Genomic DNA, 22242 nt, shown 5'->3' with positions numbered 1-22242 from the left:
TCTATAGGTCTGTTGACTAATACATGCTATCTTGAGGACTTCAGCTTTCAAGTAAGTTCTGAAATTAGGTAGAAGGCTTCCAATTTAGTTCTTCTGTTATAAAATTGCTTTGGCTATTCTGGGTCATTTGTGGTTTGATAAAATTTTAGAATCTCCATGCCAATATTTTTTTTAAAGCCTGCTAGAGTTTTGATTGGAATTGCTTTGAATCTGTCGTTGAATTTGGGGAAAGTTGACATCTTAACATTACTGAGCCTTCCAATCTGTGAACTTGGTGTATTTCACTATTTACTTAGATCTTCTTTAATTCCTCTCAGCAATATTCTGTGGTTAATTTCAAAAGGTCTCACAGATGCTCCAAAGAGGAGGAAACAGAGGAGTCAGAAAAAATATTTAAAGAAATAATGGCTGAAATGTCACCAAATTTGATGAAAGACATAAATTTACAGATTCAAGAAGTTCAGCAAACCCCAAACAGGTTAAATTTTAAGAAAATCATACCTTGAAACATCATAATGTTGCATAGTTTGTTTCTAGTCTTTATTATCAGAGATGCAGTAGTAAAATTGCCACTTCTGTGTGTGTGCTTATGCATATTTATGAATGTTTTGTTCAGTAACTTCCTGTAAGTAAATTCCTGTGTCAGAGTTTATCAGTATTTTAAATTTCAGTAGCTGTACCAGATTGTTCGCCAAGTTGTATGAATTTATTCTTCTGCTGTTTCTCTATACCTCTTTAATTCTGAGGATATTAATGATGTTTTTCTTGTCGACCAATATGACTGATGAAAAGTGATACTATTGTTACTTTAATTTGTGTTTTAACTCTTTAGATTGATTTTCTTGTTATGTGTTTACCATTTTTTAGTTCTTCTGTGAATTGCCTGTTTGTGTGTGTGGGTGTTTATGGAGATGTAATTGACATATAACATTACAGTAGTTTCAGGTGTACAACATAGTGATTTGATAATTGTATATATACTGAAATGATCACCACAATAAGTCTAGTTAAAATCTGTCACTGTATATAGTTGCAAATTTTTTTCTTGTGATGAGAACTTTTAAGATCTACTCTCTTGTTTCCCAGACACGCAAAAGCTAAAGGAGTTCATCATCACTAAACTGGCCTTATAAGAAATGTTCAAGGGACTTCTGGAAAGACTATAACTAGAAACAAGAAGATTATGAAAGAAAAAATTCTCACTGGTAAAGGCAAACATATAGTAAAGATAGTAGATCAGCCACCAATAACACTAGTATGAAGGTTGAAAGACAAGAGTAGTAAAATCATCTATATCTAAAATAATTAGTTAAGCAATACACAAAATAAAAAGATGTAAAATGTGACTGAAAAGAAAACATAAAACCTGGGTAGGGGAGTAAAAATGTAGTGCCTTGAGAATGCATTCAAACTTGAGAGACCATCAACTTAAAATAGACTGCTATATACATAGGTTGTTATAAATGTATCTTGTGGGACTTCCCTGGTGGTCCAGTGGTAAAGAATCCACCTTAAAACGCAGGGGATGTGGGTTCCTGGTCAGGGAACTAAGATCCCACATGCTGCAGGGTAACTAAGCCCACATGCCACAACTACTGAGCTCATACACCTCAACTACAGAGCCTGCGTGCCGTAAACTACAGAACCCACGCTCTCTGGAGCCCAGACCCCACAACTAGAGAGAGAAAACCCACATGCCACAACTAGAAAGAAGCCCGTGCACCACAACAAAGAGCCCATGCACAGCAACTAAGACCCAACGCAGCCAAAAATAAATAATAAAATAAATCTTTAAAAAAATGTATCTCATGATAACCATAAACATGAAAACATAACAAAAAAAATAAAGAGAAAGGAAAAAAGAGATCTACTCTCTTAACTTTCAAATATGCAATATAGTGTTATTAGCTATAGTGACCATGCTGTACGTTATATCTGCATGACTTATATATCACTGGAAGTTTGTACCTTTTGACCTCCTTCACCCATTTCACCCATCCCCCACCCCCTGTATTGTCATTTTTTGTATCAAGTTGTTTACTTTGATACTGTGGGTACTTTTTAAATAGAGAGATACATGTTATTTTCTTTTTTTTTAGTTTATTGTTTCTTATTTATACTTTCGGGTTCTTTGTAGTAGGACATTTATAATTTTTATGTAGTCATATATTCAGTCTTTACCTCTATGTTATTGAAACAAAAAAATGGATATTAATGTGTACATTTTCATTGAATTTTGTAGTAAATAGTATATATTCAAGGGTTCAAAATTATAGTGACTGAGGTAACTCTCACCATTACAAATGAGGAAAGGGAGATGCTAGAATGAATCTTGAGCTAACAGTGTGAACTCATGGTTTTTAATATACATGCAGAAATAAATAGAGCTCTGTGTGTATGTGTTGGTTAGTATGTATACAGTGTCTCCTTTCTCTGGCCACTTAAGGGCTTGGGAACAGTGGCATCCCAGTAGCAATGTGCATACCCAGAGCTCAGATATTGATTCTAAATATCATTCTCTTAATAAAAGGAACCAGGACTCCTTGGAAGAGTGGTTGGTTCTAGGGCTGGGGCAGGGAAAGTACAAGATGAACCCATAGCATCTGCAGTGTCAACAAATAAGGAAGGGCTTAAAATGAATGGGGGCATGCCTATCATAAGGATATGGGAGCCCCTGCAGGTGCTTCCAATAGCCAAAACTGAACTGATTTGAGCAACAAAATAAATGATATATTTTGTGGAATTATAACACATAGAACAAAATAAATGCCCATGAGTCCATACTGATATAAATCAGTCAATCAATCAGTCGAGGAGAAGGGACAGCTCTTACAAAAGACTTTTAGTTAATAAATATAGAAGGAACGAGAGAAATTACAAAATCTCCATTAGACAAATACAGCAGTAATCACTGTCAAAGACAAAATCCACAGGTGGTTGCTAAAATCAGTATATTAACACAGCCTTAAAGGATCTCCTCCTAAGACATTATCAATTACAAAGGGAAATTGGCTTTCTCCACTCTAATTGGTTACCATGACCAAGTGATCAAGGTGAACCTTGTCAGTAATAAGACATATAGACAGCATTCTCCCTCTGATATGATACATTGAGAAGGACACAACATCACTTTTGTGGTATTCAGCCAAAAATGCATGGCCTTAATCTAAATGTGAGAAAACATCAGGTTGAGAGACATTTTCCAAAATGACCGGTATTCATCAAAAGTCATGAAAGGCAAGGTTAAGTATGTGAAATTGTCTGTCACAGATTGGAGGAGACTTTATGAAGAGACACAACAACTAAATACAATGTGAGACCCTAGAGTGAATACTGGAAGAGGAAAAGGTCATTGGAAAATTCAAATGAAGTCTGTAGTTTAGGCAGTAATAGTCCACCAATATATATGGGTTTTTTTAATCTTTTTTTTTAAATTATTTTATTTTTGGCTGCATTGGGTCTTCGTTGTTGCATGCAGGCTTTCTCTAGTTGCGGCGAGTGGGGGCTGCTCTTCATTGTGGTGCGTAGGCATCTCGTGATGGTGGCTTCTCTTTTACGGAGCCCAGGCTCTAGGTGTGCGGGCTTCAGTAGTTGTGGCAGTAGTTGCAGTGCATGAGCTCAGTAGTTGTGGCTTGTGGGCTCTAGAATGCAGGCTCAGTAGTTGTGGTGCAATGGGCTTAGTTGCTCCGCAGCATGTGGGGTCTTCCCTGACCAGGGCTCAAACCCGTGTCCCCTGCATTGGCAGGCGGATTCTTAACCACTGCACCACCAGGGGAGCCCTAGTCCACCAATATTAATTTCCTAGTTTTGGTTGTCATGCAGTGGTTATATAAGTTGTTGACATAAGAGAAAGCTGGGTGAAGGATATATATGATTTCCCTTTCCTGGTTATATAACTTTTCTATAAGCCTAAAGTTATTTCAAAATAAAAAGTTTTTAAAAAGCAGTTTTTCCTAGGTGGTAGTATAAAGATAGATTTGTATTTTATAGTAGTATAAGTGATACTATATTTTAAAGTAGCTGAGGATGTTCAGATTTGGACATTGCAATTTTCCTTTTCTATGGCTTCCATCCCCAATATCCCTCTCCCTGCCACCCCAATTTCCAAGTGTGTTATACAACCCGTGGATAGAAAGTTTACTACAGTTTTATTCATAGATTTAAAAATAAAAGCATAATGATTAGACATTCTTAACATATATCATTGTATTAATAGGTAGGTTTTGGAAGACAAAGCAAATGTTTTCACATTTAGTTTTATTCCATGTCCATTAAATACCAGTGCTTCTTACTTACAAGTCAGTGTTTAACTAGATGTGTTTTTCCCTGGGGTGTTAACATGAAATTAAGTTGAAGGAAATATCAGAGTAAATATTTCCATACTCTGAATTTTGTTTATTGCTAGTCATAGGAAAAAAGGAAAAAATCTTTTGTAAGTTCTTATATTAGAGATGCAATAATGTGTTTCTAAGGTATCGTGCTACATTTCTGAAGTTTTTAAGGCATCTTCTATTTTTACATTTACAGTTTTTCTTCTGCTCGTGGCTAAACAATTAATTGTTGTGTTCCTTGAACCTACATTTAGGGAAGCTGCCCATGGAAATTAGGTCCCAGTACAGCATGCCTCTCATTTATTAACTTCAGTTTTGTGTTTTACTGTTAAAAATGTCATTCTAAATTGTGCAAGTTAGAAACTGATCTTGAACCATATCCAGTGTGTAATAAATACATGCTTTCTGTGTTAATAATTTCTGATCATAATATACTATTTAAGAATAAATGAGTGTTTCATTTCCATTGAAAAGGTGCCGACACGTTGATAAACAGGCATTTTGAGAAATAATCTATGAGTAATATTTTTAGTCATTTATATTTTTACTGTTATCAGAAATTTCATCTTGTCATCCCTAGGTTAAATTGGGCTGTACATTGGAGAGCTCTCCTAGTGTCTGAAATGTGCTACTTCCAATTATGTGAAGAAAGGAGGAAGTAGAATCTCCTTGAAGACTATCAAAGCTGCATAGTAGCTTCCATCCCAGAAGTAAAAGCAGTTACTTTGGCACAGTGTGATGTTGGTTCCTCATAATTCTTGAAGGGAGATGGGAAAGAAGGGAGGTGTATCAATCAGGACACAGAAACCACAGCAGTTATCTGAACAGGAAAATGATGCAGGATTGCTTATAGTAGGAAGTGTTTGACTATTAAAAGAGGTATAAGAGACTCTTTGCAGTCCGGGAGCATGTGCAAAATGTCAGCCAGCTGTCACCTCATCTGGGGGGGCGGGTAAAATGGGTAATAAAGGAATTAAAGACCAGGAGAGGCCCTCCTTCAGTGTGGCTGCAAGGGAGACACCCCGCCTGTGGATGGTGAAGAAACTTGCCAAAGGGCATGGGCACAAGTGACCTGCTGTTGCTTGAGAGCGTGGGCAGCTTGGAGGTGGTCCTGAGGTTCCCGGAGGGCTGAGGGCTCCTCTGAAGCAGCCCCCTGTTGCTGGAGGGCGCGGGCTGGTCTATCTCCTGGGAGGAGTCTGCCGTTTTCTGGGGGTTGGGCAGAGCTGCTTGAGAGGGTGTGGTCTTCCTCTTGCAGGATCGATCTGTTGACCTCTATTGACAAAGTTTATCATTCTGCCAGCTGGCAAAGGAGATGTTCAGAGTCTAACTCCAGGATTAGAGACTGGGGTATCGGGGGTGGGGCGGGAGGGTGACAACCATGGATTTGGAGCTGAGATACTATCAATTGATAACTGGCCCAGAAGGATTAATTTATTATTATAATTCTAAGGTATAGTATCATAAGTCAGAACTCTCAAATAACTATAATTTCATTCTCTGCTTGGTGCTTTATGATGAGCTAATTATGTTTTCCATAACTATTTTTTAGTTGACTCATTATAGTTATTATTTTATGTTTTCAGAGACTGACCAAAAAATTGTTCTCTACTTTGTTTCTTTTTTCTGAGAAGTACCCTTATCATAGCTGTAATAGATCTCTAGGCAGTGTAGTCACACAGCTGACAGGGGTAGGTTTAAAACAAAACTAGACCCGGCCTCAAAAAACTGAACTCTGCCTGTGTGTGGGAAGCACAACTAACCCCATTTTGCATTTACGGATAAATAAATGATGCTTGGCAACTGTTGTCCCCAAATTTGCATTTCAGTGGCCTAGTAATGTCCCATCACTTACCCACTACTTCCCAGGGATGTTAGTGATAAGGAATAATTAATGATTTGTTAACAAGATGAGATCTTTGATCATAATGTACAATAGATATACAAATTCTATATTTAACTTTTATTTGCCTTTTAATTGCTGTGGGTTTCTGGGCCTGCTACTAGCTACTTTATCAGACTGAAGAAATGGTTCCTATAATCTCTTATCCTCAGTCCCAGTGGACATTACAATGTATTTTCTCCAGAATAGAAAAGGCAGTCCAGTTCCATCACGTGTTGTGAAATGCCGCACAGCCATCCATTTTAGCCACAGTCGTCATTTCACTGGGACAGCATTCTGGGAGTTAAGAAAGAATAAAAATGGCAAGCAGATGATTTACTAGTGCTTTCGTGTTGAATGGTTTAAAGGGGGAATGCTACTGGCAGGTGGAGGATTCTTAGGACTTTTAAACACTAGGAAAGAATTTGGGGCCAAGAGAAGGTAATGTATTAAGCCCGAGCTCATTTAAAATTCTACTTTGTCTGACTGACGATTAAGTTACGGAGCAGTCTGCTCCAAATGTCTCCACTGTCAGTTCTGTGACCTCCCAGAGCTTCATAAGGCCATTGGCTAGAGTGGAACAGGCCACTCTGCTTCTGGGAAGAGAAGAGTTCTGGGCAGTAGCACAAGTCCTAAAATATTGATGTGCTCACTGCTAAAGTACAGCAATATTATATGATTATACGCAGTATGTCATTCAAGCTGTTTTCATTGCCCAGAAAGCATTATGCTGAACCTGTAGGTTGTCAGTCAAGTTAATTTTGGTAACTGCAAAACAGAGTTTGCCTTTGTGGACATCTATATAAGACATGTATGCATAGTTATATAATGTACTTTTTCAATGGATGTAAAAGATTGAAAAGTTGCTGTCTTTCCTATTTAGTGCCTCCCTTAAAACTTGTATAAGTAGTCACCCAGGTGCACAAAGATGGAAGCCTCTGTGACTCTTCTCTTTAAAGGCATACGTTGCTGGTATAGGAATAGTAAGGACTATGAAGTATCAATGATTATCTTGTATCTCATGAGCTGCCATTCTTGAAAGAGACGGTCAAATATTGGCAATTTCATATGGTTCAACCTAATACCAAAGTATCAGCTCTGCTATGGTATAGAAGAGCACCAAGTCATTAAAGCAAATTATATAAGCCAGAACTTAAATTAGCAACCACTTGTTATTAGAAATTGATGACGGGCAGAGACAGAAATGATGTCTAGGAAAGTATTCAATCAAACTGAGTGATAAAAAAAACCCAAAAAACTGAGGGATATATGACTCAGTCTGTACGGCAGCAGCAGAAGTGAGGTGTGACCCTCATCACTGTATTGGCAGAAAATATTTTGGTCAACAGATTTTTCAGTCTCTGAACAATGAGTTTTATGCCTAGGATTATATAAGTCCTTGCAGATAAATCATTTGCTTATGTGGTTGCCTTCCTGACATACCTAGCACAGCAGATTTTTGTTTCTAAACTCTTTGCTGCCTTTCTGACTTTTAAATATCAAGGTGATTGCCCCTTGGTGACATTGTACACTAGTGCCTAGGGTGGCGCTTTTGTTTCATACTTAATGACAGCCTTGCCTAAAAAGGATTAGAAAGTACCTCATCCATCCACCTTTAAGATTGTGCATTTTCTATTGGTCTACTTTTATATCCTAATATTTTCTAAAAATGAGAGCCACTGAGGTTTTTCAGTTCTGTGAATGAAATGGTAATTAGTTTATTATTTTTAATAATCTTCATTCTTGTGGTAAGATGTATTTGTTCTTTTGAAAGTCGAGCTGGATAGTGAGTATCCATTAGTAGAACAGTGGCCAGTTGACATGTTTGTTTTTCTATTATTAGTGAAAGTTGGATTTTGGGTTGTTCAGTCAACCTCAAGACAATTGCTATGGACAGGGGAAGACCTCAGTGCCATCTCACTGGTGAGAAGCAGTCCCAGTTTCCAATTATCCACATAGGAATTTATTTAAACATTTTGATTGCGACCTAGTCTGATTCAACTTTACTGTAGTTCACAATATATTTCAATTACAGTGAGCCATCCATAGAACTCCTTAGTAATGATTCACAACTTCCATTTAAAGTGCAGCTAATAACACTGTTTATAAGTTAATGGGTTGATATTTATCTTGAATATGAAAATGCAATGACTAATTTTTAATGCAGTGGTATTTTTCAAAAGCTCAGCTATTAATGAAATTATTAATTAGAAGTGTTTTGCACTTAATCACTTACAAACATGGTAACATTAACCTCACCTTTGGGCAATGATGTGTTTTTCGTGGCCTTTCGATTCTAAGATACTTAGATGCTTTTTACATGGGGGCGTTATCATATTTTTCAAAACATACCATGTGGAAAGTAGAGATTGGCAGTTATTCCCGCCTCCCACGTGTGGAAACCAAGATAAGTAATGTAGTTCATTCCTGACAGAAAGGAACAATCTAGTATGCAGAGTCTTTTGTTCTCAAGTATGATTATTACGTGACTGTGTAAAAGTTCATGTTTGAATGTGTTATCTTACTGAGGAAACTTTACTTTCAAATATCCTTTTCTTTAGCTTCTTCTCAAAATGCCAGAATCTTCATGTTATGGTTGTCTCTAGATGAACTAAAAAATGTTTTAAAATTTTAAATTGTTTTATAGAACAGTGGGAAGATTGGGAGGGATGGAGCGGGTTGAAGTAGATATTAGGGCAAAGATTCTGAATGCAGAAAATTGAAATGAAGCTATTTGCGAGTAGAATAAGAAAGCATGTAGATAACCTCACAGATATTGAAGGATAAATATGGCTTAGAGGGTATGTAAAGGCAGAACTTTGATGACAAAAAGACTGAAAGTTAAAATTAAACCTAAAATCTAAGATATCTAGAGCAACTGAGAAACTTCTACATTGTATTAATTCCCTTTTTGATTATAGATCATTTTTAGAGGTATTATTAAGAATTTCTGTTTCATTTCTAATTACTTTTATTCTAATGGATTTAGAGATACAAATGTTAGTCCACTACGAATTTACAATTCAGCACATACAATCTGTTTTATATTTAGTGGTAATTATAATTACTTGAGATTTTATTTATATTTATTATGCAATCATATACGTGCTAAAAGAAGACTAATCTGATGTGGAAACGCATCTGTGTATAACGACTCAAAATCCAAAAGCGATTTATGTATTTATATTTACATAAGATACTATAAGCAAGGTTAAAAGGCAATAAAAGTAACAGCAGCAAATTGAAACAGAAACACGTCCATTTATTTTGATCCAAGAGTTCAAAATGGTGCTGGGGGGAAATCATACAAACCTCAGTGTCACTGTTGAATGATGCTAGAGAATTAACTTGTTATTTTGAAAACTGGTAAAGGGAAATAAACATTTTTCTTTGTTTTTACACAAATGTACCTCAGCATAATCAAATGGTCGATGAGAGAAAATTCTTCTTTATAACAGTATTTTAGCCAGTAAATGAAGAAGGGATAATAGAACATCACCATTTTGCTGCCATAATTAACGGACCTGGGCAATAACTCCTAATATCACCAAAAAAGAGACAGCCAGACATTATATACTTGATGGAAATACATAACGGCATCTAAGAAATAGTAAAAAATTAAAAAATTCAGACCTGAATCTGTTCCTCCAATTTACAAGAAATACAAAAGTCAGAACGCTTTAGATATCACCATAGGGATATAATTAGCAGACTCCAGATTTTAGAAAACTCTAGGTACCAAAGAACTGATTTCTTCCAGGAAAGGGGGAGGAGACAACCTGTAGATTAAGAGATATGAGAGATGTATTTGGATTATGATTGGAAGAGACAAACATAAATAAATGAAGGAAAGAAAAAGAAAAGGAGGGAGAGAGGGAAAAGAAGGAGAGTTAGAAAGATGGGGACAGAAAGAGAATCAATAAAATGTGAAGGCCATCTGGCTGTTTGATGATATTAAGGAACTATTGATAATTTTTTTTAGGAGTGATAATAGCATTGTGATTGTGTCTTTTAAAAGTCCCAATCTTCTAGACATATATACTGACATGTTTATAGATGAGGTTTGCTACAAAGTAATTCAAGGTGTTGAGGAGAGTGGGGATGTAGATGAATGAAACAGGATTGGCCAGGAGTTCAAAACTGTTGAAGCTGGATGATGGTTACGACAAGATTTATTATCCTTTTTCTTTCTACTTTTGTCTAAGTTTGAAATTGATGTCTAACAATGGAACTGTCTGTCCTACAGAGTAGTGAACTCCTTGCCACTGGACTCTGTTCTGAACCTGTAGGTCTGCAGTGGGGCCATGAATCTGTGTTTTCATGAAGCTCTTCAGGTGATTCTAGATATCAACCAGGATTAGAAACCTCCAGGCCAGATCACCTCTAAAGTTTCTTCTAATTCTGAGCTTTCTACGTCTGTATTTCTTTGAATGGTATGAACAAGATGTGCTCCAGAAATTCAGGGACAAAATAGTTGGAGTGACCAGCAAAACCTTACTAAATATAGTGAAACTTACCCGAGACCTCGAAATATAGTTAAACTATGGACAGTGGAATGTGAATCAAGTCCATTCATTCATTCCAAAAATATTTTTAATGCTTCTCAGTGCCAGACAGTGTGCCAAGAGCTGGGATATGGCTGTGGTCAAAACAGTTATGATGATGATAATTTTGGACTTCCATTTATTATGGAAGCTTTGTGTTACCATAAAGAGATGCTGATTTCTGAGACTGGAGCTTTGACTTCGGGACCTGCCATATCACTTGCTTTCTAATTTAGAGTAAGACACACAGCCCTTCTGAGCCTCTGTTTTCTGATCTATTGTCACAAGAAGGTGAGACCATCCTAGCTCTTGACTTTTGTAAAAACATGATGCATGAAAATATTTTGCTCTATAGATTTTTCTGTATCTGTGGATGGTGTGGTATATGAGACCACATTTCTTTTCTTACCCTTTCAGTAGCCATGAAATTTACTTGCCAGTGGAGGCGGCTGGGAGTATCTTCCCTTTTTCCTGCCTCTGTAATACAGTTCTATAAACATACGTTTAAGATGGCATAATTAGATTCTCTCCATAACCTGAAATAGGTCTGGTCTTAAGCTCATTTACTGTCTTAGAACAGAATTGATCTTGCTTTCGCATTTAATTCACCCTCTACAGATTTTGAGAGGAAGAAAAATAGCATTGCTAGCTCAGTGTAACTAGGCCAGAGTTAACAGGGGAAAGTTGGAAAACCAGTGTTATAATATTTGTTTGCCTTTCTCTGTCTTCCTTTTAAGTATTAATATATGTAGATCATTCAGGTAAATAGTTCTGGCCTCCTTGAGGCGCTTGCCAGTTTGGCTTACTTCTCATACATGTTGAAATGATTCTACACTTACTCAATTGTCATGAGCCAATTTACAGTTGCTGGGATTACCAGGAGAAAAACAACAGGATGTGTTTCATTTGCAGTATTAAACATAAAATCCCTTTGCAGATGTCATCTTATGTCTCGAATATGACATAGCCTATTCCTTTTGAATAAATATTATACATAATAGTGAACAGAACAGAGGATTTCAAGTCAGGGAAACCGTATTCTGACATTACTAACAGTATGACCTAGAATAAGTTACTTAAGGTTTGTGAGAAGCAGTTTTCCTTATCTTCAACACTGAAATTAATATCATATTCTTCCCTGGGTTCTTTTCAGAATGAAATACCACCCATAAAGCACCCAGCACAATGCCTGCCACTACCAGTCAGCAAATAAAATTTCCCTTTCTTCCTTTCTTTCTTTCCCTTTCCTTCATTCGTTTTACTATTTTTTCTTACCTTTTAGTAGAATGCTTTTTTTTTTTTTTTTTTTTTTTTTGCGGTACGCGGGCCTCTCACTGTTGTGGCCTCTCCCGTTGCAGAGCACAGGCTCCGGACGCGCAGGCTCAGCGGCCATGGCTCACGGGCCCAGCCGCTCCGCGGCACGTGGGATCTTCCCGGACCGGGGCACAAACCCGCGTCCCCTGCATCGGCAGGCAGACTCTCAACCACTGCGCCACCAAGGAAGCCCTAGAATGCTTTTTAAAGTATATTTTTAGAAGGACTGGAGTCCAAGTAGTTTTCCTCTTTTAAAAAAGTCTATTTTTGAAGTCTTAGTATAATATACAAATAAATATCTGTGACTGAAGAAAATAATTAAGGAACAATTTCTGTGTACTTATATACAGGGAGATGGAGGGACAAGAATGTATCAAGAGCTTCCCCTGTGTCAGGCCTGGTGCGTGCTGTATCTTTAACAGTCCTAATAATTCCAGAAATAGGTCTCCCCCCGCCCCTCCCCCTCTGTATCTCATTAGATGAGGAAACTGACACCCAGTTTAAGTTACCTAAGATCAAGCTGTTATCAAATTGTAGTTTGGGGATTAGAATCCAGATCTTACTTCATCGCTGTCTACTGCTATCCATGGGTTTTCAGTCACTGGAGAGAAGAGGGTAGCTTTTGCCTCCTAACTGGAGGGAAGCAGGGGCAAGGTGTGGAGTGGGGGACCAGATCAGCATCCCCGGGAGGACTTTTTCAAATTACACTCATGGTACTCTGCTCCCCCTCCATTTTGATACCCTTTTCCTGCCGTGGTAAGACATGGTTTGGTAACATGTCATATTCTTCAAGTAAGTTGGGATAGACAGATTGAGCACTATTGTTCTGTGAACAATATGAATATGAAATTATCATGTAATATCAAATTAAATCCATATATGGATGTAAAGTTTTAAAAATGTTTTGAAAATATTATTTATCTTTCTTTATTGCTCCCAGACCATTTAGAAGTATTTGACATTTTTAGAATAGCTGAAAACTATTTTTTATTGTGGTTTACAGCATTACTTCTTTCATCTTTTATTGAAAATGAAGATTGGTTTATAGTGCTTTTCAATCTATATTTGATTATTAAAAGATTAATGAAAATTAAGCCATATATAGCTGTTTTGCAAATTTATTAAAAAAAGAAACTACATTTGAGGGAAAATTTTTAAAATTTTAAAACCATACAGTAGCCAATAAGGTATGAGGCAGCTAATTGCTGCCTGTCCCTTTCGAAATTACTCAGCCTGAAAAAAGATAGCACGTATTGATTTACTGTATAGTAAATGTCCCATGTCTCTGCTCCTCTAATACCCAGGTGCACACACACTATGTATACCACACGGCAGTAGCAGCAAGGAACTGCATACCTACCCATTTCTTTCATCAGACTTCTGTAATAACAAAATTAGGATGGAACAGTTTCCTCCTTTGTAAAAGGAAATAGCATAAAATCATTAAAACTCAAAAAATGAATGGCAGTGTAGTATTATCTTGAATGCCTGATGTGTGTGTTTGCTTTAAAGCTCAAAAGAAAAACAAGTTTCCCAAGGAAAAAGGAATATCTCTTGATGATGTAGTATCAGTTAATTCATATGCATAAGATATTTGTATCAATTAATATATATTTTTTCATTTGTAATATTAGAAGCAATGTCAAAACTTAGACTATATTTGATGATTTTTTTGAAGTTAATATGAAGATTATACAAATTCAAATTGTTCAAATTCAAACTCGCCAATATGGTCTTTTGCTTTATTTCAGGAATGGTCCACTAATCTAGAGAATAGGAGTTTTATTCATATATGTTGTAACTCCTGCTGTTTGTGAGTTTTCTATAAGCATCTGATTTTTTTCCAACATAGACTTTGAAAATGCTAGTTTTGATTGTCCTAAAGCCAAATCAGTAAAATCAGTGAGAAGTTTAAAAAGAAAAATCTTATAGGCGAAGCTGTTTTGAAGGATAATCTGTAATTACTCATGTAAACATATATTTCAAGAGTGTAATAGCATGTGTATGTTTCTTTTTTGTTTTAAGTGAATATAAATTATTGTCTGATTTTTAGGTGTGATCATGGTTGCTTCTGTAGGTCAGATAGTTCAGGAATTCATTGTATTATAGTATATTATGCTTTATCTTGAAAGGATGAGAACATCCTTATTTGTAGAAAAGAGGGGATTTTGTGATTGGAATGACTTCTTTATTAGATTGTATGTTACTTAATATATTTCTGTGTATCCTTTATAGCAAAAAATATGTATCACCCCCACCTCCCCCCCCCCACAAGTTTCTTTGGAAATATATTTGTCCCCTTTGACATTAACATCTATTCCCAAAAGAGCTCTGTTTGAGATTTTCATGGAGCTTCGTTGATGGCTGTCTTGTAAACCCACCCCAGCACCCCTTTCATCCCAGGATTCTGAATTCAGGCTTAGCTGCTCCAGCAAGGCTGCTGTTTACTGGCGAGTTCCCATTAACACAGCTACGACTCCTGGGTTAGATAATGGACTCAAAGGTTAAGAGCAGAGGATCTCAACAGCTCCAATCAGCAGGGCTTTTCCAGGGCTAATTACCTCTTTGCTGCGCTGACTCTAATGTGACATGTTTATTGCCTTAACTAACAACTCATTAGCTTAGTTGATGTTTTTGTCAATATTAATTCGTTCATTTAAGCCAAGTCAAAGCTTAAACAAAGATGTCCAGACTGAGAAACGGGCAGCAGAGTGACTTTTGTTTGCTCATCTTTTTTTTTTTCTCCCTTACTCAACTTCAATAAAATAAATGTGTAGAAAGGAAACATTTAGAGTGCTTGTATTGAGAATGTTGGTATTCATTTGTCTGCATGTCGAACAATTCTGACTTCATTTCTCCTGTGGTTACTCTAGTCTCCATGTCACAGCTTACTAATATTTAGTGTCTACTAAGGGTGACTATCTCTACTCTTTGACTGTATATCTATAAAGGGTTAACGTACAGCAGCTTCTTGTTCCAGTTGAATGTTTTATTGTGGTTATTAGAAAAGAGATCAAGTAATTTTTCCTATGATTTTAATCTCCACTAGACTGCCTATAAAATTACTTTGAGATTTATCTTGTAACAATCACTAAGTTACTTAATTAGCCTGTGTGAATTATTTAAAAAGAGGAGGCAGTTATGAAGTTATCATGAAACATTTCAGGTTTTTTTGCCATTGTTTTGATTAGCGTTAATAGTATTTCTCAGAGAATGTCATTGTTCTGATTTTATGTATTTTTAAATAATAATTAAATTCTAGAAGCTCTAGAATAGTAGAAATGGGTAAAATAACTGAGCATGAGCCTTTGATCAAGTAGTAGGTCGATTACTTTGTGGAGGCACATCAGCATCTTCAGAACCGTGTAATACATTTAATTGGCAAATCCCTCTCACACGGTGTTTAATGGTGTACAGATGACCAGAAAGGGTTAAGATCAGACGTGAGCCGGGGCTGCAGTGTTAGGGGAGTTTCATCTCTAGAAAAAGGCCAGTCTCTGCTTAGAAGGCCAGAGATTCACTCTGATTGGTTGGTTCCTGGAGGTGATCAGGCCTAGAGAAGGCTGATAGAAGCTGTGCATAGAACATGGTGAGAAATACGTGTCATATAAACCAGAGAAACTCCTATCTATTTCCTCCACCTTTCTGTACCTATAGAGTGTTCCGTGGACACCAAATTGTTATCAGTAGTCATGAGAAATCACTGTCCCAGAAAACAAAAATAATTTGTGTGATTGTTTGTTACCTTTTGCAGAGTCCTTCCCTCCCTATCACTTTCTAGACTCTTACTCTGCTGTATTTTTCCTCACAGGACTCAGCATATCTATTTGTTCATTTGGTGGTTTTGTCCCAACTAGAGTGTGAGCTTCATGAGAGTACAGACTTGCTTGACCTGCACTTAGAACAGTGCCTGGTCCACAGCAGGCACTCAGGAAGTAATGAATGAAAGGATCACCCAGCTATTAGGTGCTGGAGCCAGAACTTGAACCTGGTGGTCTCTTGCTTCACAACCGCCCCCGCTTTGTCTTTGGGAACAAGACATAGAAGTATTTAGGTCATTCACGTAAAGATTCCGTAGATTAATGGATTTTTGTTTTTTTACTTCTTTGACATCATAAGCCTCTGCTTCTACTATTTTACATCTTTATTGCTGACCCCCAGATTGTCAAACAATCAGCACTTTTTACCTTCCTTCAAGCGGAAAAGGGCCATATGCACTAAGTAATATCCTTTTGTTTATGGGAAGGTAAGACTCTTATTTTAGTCTGCCATCCAAAATACACGGAGTACCAAAAGCAAAATGAGATTAAATTTCACTGCATGACACAACTTAGTTAGTTTGAAACTCAGTCGAACAGAAAAAAATGTGCTTTCAATCAAGCAGCACTGGATTTTATACTCTTGATTATAGGACAAGAAACAGCTACTTTCTTTGAATTAGGACTGTTTTGACTAAGCTGATATTAGATTAATGAGTTTTAAAATATCTTTGTTAAATTAACTTCCTAATTTAACAAAGTTACTTTATGCTTTTTATTAAATGAAATGATGACTTAGTTTTTATGCAATACTGGATGTAAAAAGTTTAAAAGTAGTTTTTCATAACTGTATTAATACAAAGCATCTCGTTTTAGAAGTGTTTATTAACTATTCCATATCCATGAATAACGCACACTGCATTGGAATTATTTTTAATCAAACCAGTTACCTATCTAAAGCAAAGGAATAGAATTCTAGGTGGCGCTCTGCCATCCCTGTTCTTTGATGGACATTAGCAAGTGGGAAAAGGCTTCATTCAGTGGGTTACACTTTGAAATAAGTGGCCAATCATTATTAATTCATTTTGCACTCATTGTAATGGCATAAATCATCATAAATTCATTTGGTTTAAAGTAAATATAATATGTTCTCCCACAGGAAGTTCCTTGTAATTGAGCTATTAATTAGTACATTTTTTAATATGACCTTTTTTTTTTTCTCCTTCTCTACTCTTCAGAGCCAAGGCTAGTTAGTGGCCATTTCTTTACTCATGATTTTCTTTTAAGTATGATGAACCAGTTTATCTTAAGTCTTAAGTAGGCCTGTTGACTGGCCTAAGAGGGACCAAAGCCCAGGAAAATGGTTACATATATTGCCTACTAGCAGGGCAACAGTAATAATTGTCAGTGATCTCTAAGGGCGCTTGGAAAATTCTCTGAAATGCTTTGGTTTTGTAATAATTCCAGTAAGGAAATGTCATTCTCTCTTGGTAAACATAGTTTGATTCTGGCTTCTGTTTTTTTTTTCTTCACTGTGCTTTGAACGGTGTGCTAACATTGTTCACTGTGCTGTGGAGAAGTCAAGGTACTGTCGGGTTCAGTCTCTACCTTTGCATTAGAAATGCAAAAGGGGAAAAAAGTGGAATAGCAGTATAAAAGTATCATTTATTATCGAATAATGCTGAAAATGATACCTGATTCTTATAGAAATATATAGCTATAGTTCTTTGTAGCTAATAAAGTGCTTTCATATAATAGGCACTTATTAAATGTAGAGTACATTAATAAAGTGAGTCTACACTTTGTGATAAGGATACAAAAATGATCCAGGAAACAAATTCATTATTTCCTAAGTAATAGCCTCAGAGCGTGTGTGTGTGTGTGTGTGTGTGTGTGTGTGTGTGTGTGTGTGTGTGTGTGTGTGTTACGGCTTGTATGTTAATCTTTTAAAAGAGCGGGTCATCATAACCATCTAGATAGGGTAAACATTTTTTTAATTGACATTTTTCCTTGGTCAGTTCATGACGGGACAACAGTTATCTTGCCAAAGCAACAAGTTAGCCATTGTATAATACTATAACCACAGCTTACGTAGGCTTTATTTTGCTATCTCTGTGTCAATCCTTTTCTCATTTTTAGCATTTTGCTGTTACAGCAAAGTGTAAATATTTTCTTGCAGCTTTGTGCCTTTGTAGCACTTTTCAAAAATGGTAAGATTAAAGTTGGGACACTTTAAAAAAAAAAAAGCTTGAGATAAAAAGCTTGAAATAAAACGGCCCTAAAATATGAGCTATTATTATTACTCTTGACTGCACGACAACAGAGTTGCTTTCTCAACAGCTAGAGGGTCTGAGTTAATTGTGATTTATCCAATTCTGGATTTCCGTGCTTTCTGTTTTTTAAGGAGCTTTGTTTTGATTTGATTTGTTTCCAGAGTTCTGAGCCTGTGTACATTTTGGTAGTTCATTTGCGCATTTGGCTAGACATACAGGGTGATGGGGGTGGGTGGGTGGTGCTACGCGTTAAATTCTCACTGTAAAGCTGCCGTAGTGTCTGTACTACTTACCCATCTTACAGGTAGGAAAGGCTAATCATCTGATAACTGGGCCTTGAATATGGTCACAGATTGACTTGAATAATGCTGAATTCTGTCTGTTAACAAGTTGAGTTAGGAGCCTCTTGGCATTCTCAGTAAAGAACCAGTGACCAGTAATAGGACTTACCAGTTATGATTCTTATAGTGGGGAAGTACCCTTGCAGTTCCTCACAACAGTAAACTTACTACAAATGGCAGCTGTTTCCAAACTTTCCAATATCATGGGCCAGTAAAATTTCCAAAAATAAAATTTGGGAGTATTTAGCAGTGCTGTGTTTTATTTTGCTGAGTGCAAATACTAAAAAAATACCACTGTCTTTATCATTTTATTAAAGAAAAACCCTTTTATTCACCAAAAAAGTAGTAAGAACATAACCTTAGACTAAACACTCCTTTAAACTGAATAAATTTAGCTTCATGAAAAAGACATACTACATTGTTTGTGTTTTACCATTTCACCATAAAGCCATGGAAACTTTGCCATAGACCAGCACAGGTTTATAGCAGACCCTTGGAAATTTCTGATCTGTGCATAATTTTATTGACTCTGCTGGGCACATTCAATGTAAAGTAATTTTCAGTATTTGCCAAAGCAACAATTGTGTATTAAGTACTTACTGAACTATAAAGCACTGTGCTAAGCCTCATGCAAAAAAAAAAAAAAAGTTTTTTTATAAAAATTTCATATGGCCCAGGGAACTTACTCATTTAACAGATGTGGAAAGGTAATAAAATAAAATAAAAATAAATAAAATTAGCTCTGGACAATAGAATAAATGCCAAAGATGCTATATCACTGTTTGTTAAATGTATGGATAATAATTTTTCTATTAAAAAGAATAATTTCATTCTAAAGGAAGCAGGGACGGCGCAGAAATTGCCAACTACCAACCGCATACGATTCTCCTTTTACACGTGAACAAAACCTCAGAATTGTTGCAGATGGCATTGTGGTCAGATCACAAACTACATTTCCCACCCTTCTGTGAAACTAGGGGAATTATTATATAATTTTGGCCAATGAAATGTAATCAGACTTTACAAGGGGGCTTGACTTAACTGCCACATGTCCTTATGCCCTTCAGCCTTCTACCTCTTCCTGTTGGGAAGGTGCATGCAGTGCTGGATGTGCAATTAACCATTTTGTGGACAGGATGCAACTAAGATAGAGCCAAGACAAAGACAGGGATCTTGGTATGGCTGTAGTTAGCTATTGAACCAGTAATGGGGACCTTCTCATTGTGTGACAAAAGATAAAACATATAATTTATTGAATCTTCTGTTTTGGTAGAGTGTCATGAATAAAACATGGTTATAAAGATGTAAGTTGTGTTCAGAGATGTGTTCTGGTCACATTACCCATGGCCTGGGCCACAGAATCCTGCAGCTAACCACTTGCCTTCCATCATTCTCAGTTACATCAAACAAAACAGGAATAGATCATAGTTTTCTAAAGTCCTTTCAGTTCAAATATTCTGTGATTCTAATTAATCCATTTGGCTGGGGGTAAGTAGATCAGAATTTCCAAGGCAGTAGGTCTTGCCACCCCCATTTAACATCTTTATTGGAGTATAATTGCTTTACAATGGTGTGTTAGTTTCTGCTTTATAACAAAGTGAATCAGCTATATGTATACATATGTCCCCATATCTCCTCCCTCTTGCATCTCCCTCCCACCCTCCCTATCCCACCCCTCTAAGTGGTCACAAAGCACCGAGCTGATCTCCCTGTGCTATGCAGCTGCTTCCCACTAGCTATCTCTTTTCCATTTGATAGTGTATATATGTCCATGCCATGCTCTCACTTCGTTCCAGGTTACCCTTCCCCCTCCCCATGTCCTCAACTCCATTCTCTACGTCTGCATCTTTATTCCTGTCCTGCCCCTAGGTTCGTCAGAACCATTTTCTTTCTTTTTTTTTTTTTTTTGTAGATTCCATATATATGTGTTAGCATATGGTATTTGTTTTTCTCTTTATAACTTACTTCACTCTGTATGACAGACTCCAGGTCCATCCACCTGACTACAAATAACTCAACTTCGTTTCTTTTTATGGCTCAGTAATATTCCATTGTATATATGTGCCACATCTTCTTTATCCATTCTTCTGTCAGTGGACACTTAGGTTGCTTCCATGTCCTGGCTATTGTAAATAGTGCTGCAGTGAACATTGTGGTACATGACTCTTTTTGAATTATGGTTTTCTCAGGGTATATGCCCATTAATGGGATTGCTGGTCACATGGTACTTCTATCTTCAGTTTTTTGACGAACTTCCATACCTCCGTATTGGCTGTATCAATTTACATTCCCACCAATGATGCAAGAGGGTTCCCTTTTCTCCACACCCTCTCCAGCATTTATTGTTTCCAGATTTTTTGATGATGGCTATTCTGACCGGTGTGAGGTGATACCTCATTGTAGTTTTGATTTGCATTTCTCTAATAATTAGTGATGTTGCACATCCTTTCATGTGTTTGTTGGCAATCTGCATATCTTCTTTGGAGAAATGTCTATTTAAATCTTCTGCCCATTTTTGGATTGGGTTGTTGTTTTTTTGATATTGAGCTGCATGAGCTGCTTGTAAATTTTGGAGATTAATCCTTTGTCAGTTGCTTCGTTTGCAAATATTTTCTCCCATTCTGAGGGTTGTCTTTTTGTCTTGTTAATAGTTTCCTTTGCTGTGCAGAGCTTTTAAGTTTCATTAGGTCCCATTTGTTTATTTTAGCTTTTATTTGTATTTCTCTAGGAAGTGGGTCAAAAAGGATCTTGCTGTGACTTATGTCAAAGAGTGTTCTTCCTATGTTTTCCTCTAAGAGTTTTACAGTGTCTAGCCTTAAATTTAGGTCTTTAATTCATTTTGAGTTTAATTCATTTTGAGTTTATTTTTGTGTATGGTATTCAGTATTCTAATTTCATTCTTTTACATGTAGCTGTCCAGTTTTCCCAGCACCACTTAATGAAGAAGCTGTCTTTTCTCCATTATATATTCTTGCCTCCTTTATCAAAGATAAGGTGACCATAGGTGCATGGGTTTATCTCTGGCCTTGCTATCCTGTTCCATTGATCTATTATTTCTGTTTTTGTGCCAGTACCATACTGTCTTGATTACTGTAGCTTTGTAGTATGTAGTATGTAGTTTGAAGTCAGGGAGCCTGATTCCTCCAGCTCTGTTTTTCTTTGTCAAGATTTCTTTGGCTATTTGGGATCTTTTGTGTTTCCATACAAACTGTGAAATTTTGTGTTCTAGTTCTGTGAAAAATGCTGTTGTTACTTTGACAGGGATTGCATTGAATCTGTAGATTGCTTTGGGTAGTATAGTCATTTTCACAATGTTGATTCTTCCAATCCAAGAACATGGTATATCTCTCCATCTGTTTGTATCATCTTTAATTTCTTTCATCAGTGTCTTCTATTTCTGCATACAGGTCTTTTGTCTCCTTAGGTAGGTTTATTCCTAGGTATTTTATTCTTTTTGTTGCAGTGGTAAATGGGAGTGTTTCCTTAATTTCTCTTTCAAATTTTTCATCATTACTGTATAGGAATGCAAGAGGTTTCTGTGCATTCATTTTGTATCCTGATGCTTTACCAAATTCATTGATTAGCTCTAGTAGTTTTCTGGTAGCATCTTTAGGATTCTCTGTGGATAGTATCATGTCATCTGCAGACAGTGACAGCTTTACTTCTTTTCCAATTTGGATTCCTTTAATTTCCTTTTCTTCTCTGATTGCTGTGGCTAAACTTCCAAAGTGATGTTGAATAACAGTGGTGAGAGTGGGCATCCTTGTCTTGTTCCTGTACTTAGAGGAAATGGTTTCAGTTT

The 22242-nt window shown here is 36.6% G+C and overlaps 1 protein-coding gene across 1 annotated transcript in view; it reads left to right on the top strand.

Moving 5' to 3' along the window:
• Positions 1-22242, top strand: part of WDR7 (WD repeat domain 7) — a 374300-nt gene that overhangs the window by 224381 nt on the left and 127677 nt on the right. The gene's annotated exons all lie outside the window — the stretch shown is intronic.

The sequence above is a fragment of the Lagenorhynchus albirostris genome, chromosome 14 (genome assembly GCF_949774975.1).
Source record: "Lagenorhynchus albirostris chromosome 14, mLagAlb1.1, whole genome shotgun sequence".
NCBI lineage: Eukaryota > Metazoa > Chordata > Mammalia > Artiodactyla > Delphinidae > Lagenorhynchus > Lagenorhynchus albirostris.
The sequence above is the reverse complement of the archived record's forward strand: the minus strand, read 5'-3'. Positions and strand labels throughout refer to the sequence as shown.